The sequence below is a fragment of the Halyomorpha halys genome, unplaced genomic scaffold, assembly GCF_000696795.3.
Source record: "Halyomorpha halys isolate HHAL.00 unplaced genomic scaffold, Hhal_1.1 Scaffold86.1, whole genome shotgun sequence".
Classification (NCBI taxonomy): Eukaryota; Metazoa; Arthropoda; class Insecta; order Hemiptera; family Pentatomidae; genus Halyomorpha; species Halyomorpha halys.
Genome location: NW_027115494.1, coordinates 569613 through 573711, shown reverse-complemented (window position 1 = coordinate 573711; position 4099 = coordinate 569613). Strand labels below are relative to the sequence as shown.

General features: G+C 31.5%; 1 protein-coding gene across 1 annotated transcript in view; it reads right to left on the bottom strand.

Moving 5' to 3' along the window:
- LOC106677085 (uncharacterized) overlaps window positions 1-4099 on the bottom strand; it is a 62596-nt gene that overhangs the window by 42561 nt on the left and 15936 nt on the right. The window lies entirely within an intron of this gene.

Here is a 4099-nt window from a genome sequence, read left to right as displayed (position 1 = left end):
GGCGGAAGTATATTTTCTGTAAAAATAAATAAAGACATAAATGACTAAAACGGCACAAAGCATTTAGGGAAATGCGGTGCAAATAAACCAACAACCTTAAAAGTGTGGAGGTCACGTTTTCTAGCTTTCCTATTTTTCAACGGTTGAATGGTTTGACCCACTGAGCCAAGGCACTGATGCACTCTTAGAAATCAATGGGTCGTTTCAAGGCGGTCCTTGCATTCCAAATTAATATTTCAGTTCTCTACCGTGTCGAAAGAATTTCAGTCCATTAGAAGGCAGCTTAGAAGTTATGATTTCTACCACAGTAAGTATTGAGTTACTGAGTATAATTCGTTTTCAATGACGAAATCAATGACAGTACTGTCAAACTAGGTATAATAATAATAATAGTAATAATCAATAAAGCATATTACAGGAGGGTGTACAGTGCTAGTAGGTACTGAATATCTCCCGAGGCACAATAATGTGGCGATAAATTTCCGTAAGGCTTTAGTGAAGAAATTTAGCATAATGGAGTTTAATCCAAGTTAGATACTTCAAGCTTTATTTGGACGAATCCTTTATACATTATCAGCAAACATTCAATGCATCTACCGAGCATTCTACCGGTGTCTAGAGAGAGAGAGAGAGAGAGAGAGAGAAAGAAATGGTTTATTCATTCATGCTGCCCAACTACATCGGGTTTCCACATTACACAGCATACTAATCAATCCGTGATCGGACATATATAAATTACATATTTTAACATGATATAATAAAGTAGAAAGAAAACATTTTTTTTTTCTTTTTTCTCACAGTTTTCTTTTACAATCAGTTCTACTCACTGAACACTAATATTTCAATTTATTCCTTTTTTTCTTTCCCCTTCTTGTCCCTTCTATTTCACAATTTTTGTTTCATTTTATCGACAAATTCACTCTCCCGAATTCCCTATCTCAGATCCTCCCCCCCTATCTCAGATCCTCCCCAGTGACCCGCCAAACAAACTCACCATTAGACAGCGATGTGAAATCAAACCAGAGAAATACTAGTCATAGCAGTAGATCAGTTTACAGTAAAACAAACAAATAAATACATTTTACCAAAACAAAACTAATACATAGATTTAAAGGAAACTATAATAAAAAAAATTGGTTAAAAGAAATACTAGATTGGATACCTAAGTCAAACAATTTTTTATTTTTTTATTTATTTAATGTAATTTACAACTGTACAAATAATACAAGATGAAGATACAGGATGAAAGATTAAGAATTAATGGGTTAGGATGGTTAAGGATTTTGGAATGAAAAGACGCATGTTTGTTTTGGGTCAAATCTGGAACGAATGGGATGTTGAAGTCTTTGTGAATGAGTTTATTTGTAACGTAATAAGGAGCATCAAGGATTTTACGTAGGATTTTGGATTGTAAGGATTGGATGCGGGAAGAATTTGATGGTTTGGTGGAGTCCCAGAGCTCAATTCCATATGTCCAAATTGGTCTGATTATCGTAGTGTATACTAATTTTTTGTTGTGAATGGGAAGTTTAGAGCGTTTATCAAGTGTTGTAGCAATAGGAATCTACGAGCAGTTTCTTGTCGTTTCAGTCTTGTGTGTGGATTCCAAGTAAGTCTCTTGTCAAGATGGAGTCCTAAGTATCGAATCTGTTCAACAGGCGAAGTCAAAGAAAAAAAAAAAAGATAAATAAATAATAATTAATAATAAAATAATTTAATGAATACATAAGTTAAAACACACAAATCAGCAGGTCCACCTACTAAAATCCAAATAATTCTCTAGGAAATAAATTTCATTACAATTTTTTAAATATAGTTAGTGTTTTCTTTATCAATCGCCAAAAAGTGTCAACAATTAGTTTCCTTTGGCAATAGAAAACAACAGTAATATGTGGAGATTCCGTAATCAAACTAAATGGTCCTGAAAGGACATCTACAATTATAATGACAGTAACAGTTATAACGTCAGGGGAACGTCACGAACATCCTGATACTGTCAGACCGACTGATACTTATATACCATGCGATACCATACAATAAGAACATTTTTCAATGAAAAATTCGATTCGTATTAAACAGAAAGCTTATTTTTCCATTATTTCACCATTTGTTGGTAATCCATCAGTCTTTCTTCAACACGTTCAATCAGGATGTACATCTTCAGTTTTATTGTCATTCTGACTGAAGAACGACCCATCACCGACTAATTTATATTTTTATATTACTCAAATAAGAAATCTTATTCTACTTTATAAAAAAAAAAAAAAAATTAAATTAAATTAAAGATTAATATTCACATTAACCTTGGACGAAGCTGAAGGAGCAGGGTTATAAATATGTGATGTAAACTGTATGAATGGCAGGATATTCCAGAATGGAGCTCGCATAAATAGCAGTTTAGATTAAATCTAGTTTTACGCTGATTTCCTTGTTAACACTTTGACAGCGGCGGTTTCCCTGGAAAAACTTTAGAAGCACGATTTTTTTTTTTTTTAACAATATTTGTTCTTTTAATTTAAATAAGCATTATATAATGAATAAAATGTACTATTTAAACAATTAAAGTTTAAATGCCTGTTTTTTTAACTATAACGACACTGTGTCATTAGCGAATATCACTGGATGAAGCAATCAGGACATGCATAAATATTTTGCGATTTACTGAATAAGGTCTCTGGGAAGTTATTGTACAAAACCCCTATTTTCTATAAGACATTTGAACAACTCGAAATAATCCAAAATAATTTTTTTTAGGTACATAAAAACATTCCCTTTGGGCATGTATAAAATGTTAATGAAAGTGTGTAAAATAAAATAATACTTAGTTAAATCAATTTTCAATACTTCAAAAAATGAATTAGAATTAATTCTATAAAAAAAAAAATTAAAGGAGTGTAAAAATTCTTAAAAGGTGGTAGAATCCGATCATAGCTAGTGGAAGCTAGGGCAGCACTAAACACGGTGAAAGGACAATCCGAGGTAAAAGAGAAGTGCTCTTCCCACCACTCCGAACGCATGATAGAAAAGTGGCTTTCCTTGACGAGAGCTTATATGTGATAATACGATAATATATCGTCGAACAAAGTCAGGTTGTATCGTTCTGAGATATACGGGCGGCGCCGGTTCGAATCTGGTCTGGGGACGTTGAGTTTTTCATTAAGTGGCGGTCCCACCAAATGAAAACTTGACCTCTCACCATGGTGAGGTAACTAAGAAAACATCACCTTCGCTGTGGTTTGCCGTAAAAAAAAATCGTTTATTCTTATTTGAAACAAATTATTAAATAAATTTTATTATTTAAATAGTTGTTTAGTAAATTTTATTTTATTTTTCTATTTATTTATTTATTGATATTTACAACTGTACATTATAATACATTTATTAAATTTTTTTTCAGAATAAGCTTTTAAAAAAGTTATCAATGAACACATTATTTGCTAAACTAAACTTCATTCATTCAATCAAATATTTGGTCTTTGATATTATTTACTTCTATAAACACTTGTTAATTTTATTTTGCTCGCTAATTGGTAACCATATTGTAGTCCTGATGAAGCCCTCGCGGGGGGAAATGTTGATAACTAATAAATAGTTTTTTCTCCAAATTTGTGAAAATTTTATAACCGCCACCCACACCGTATCCCTACAATTAATTACATTCTGTCAACTAATGATCTTCCAATTATTTTCTATAATATATTATTGTGTACTACAAGTATAATATAATTATAATGCTATTAAAACTAAGTGTGATAAAAATGAGTTATGCACATTTGCTTTCAAAAGCTCTTTAGAATTATCAGTTACGAAGGTAAAATGGATAATAAAATAAACTTGAATGAAAACCACTTAAATCTTTTTTCACAAAACACAACTTTTGTTTGTCAGGTTCAGGTTCAGCTTTTAGGTGTTTGGAGAAACCTTTTAGTTTTAAATCAATAAATTTGAGAAATATGAAATTTTCACTATTTTTTTTAATGACATAATAATTTATATTTTCAATAAGAGACTTACTTGGAATCCACACACAAGACTGAAACGACAAGAAACTGCTCGTAGATTCCGATTGCTACAACACTTACTTGACAAACGCTCTAAA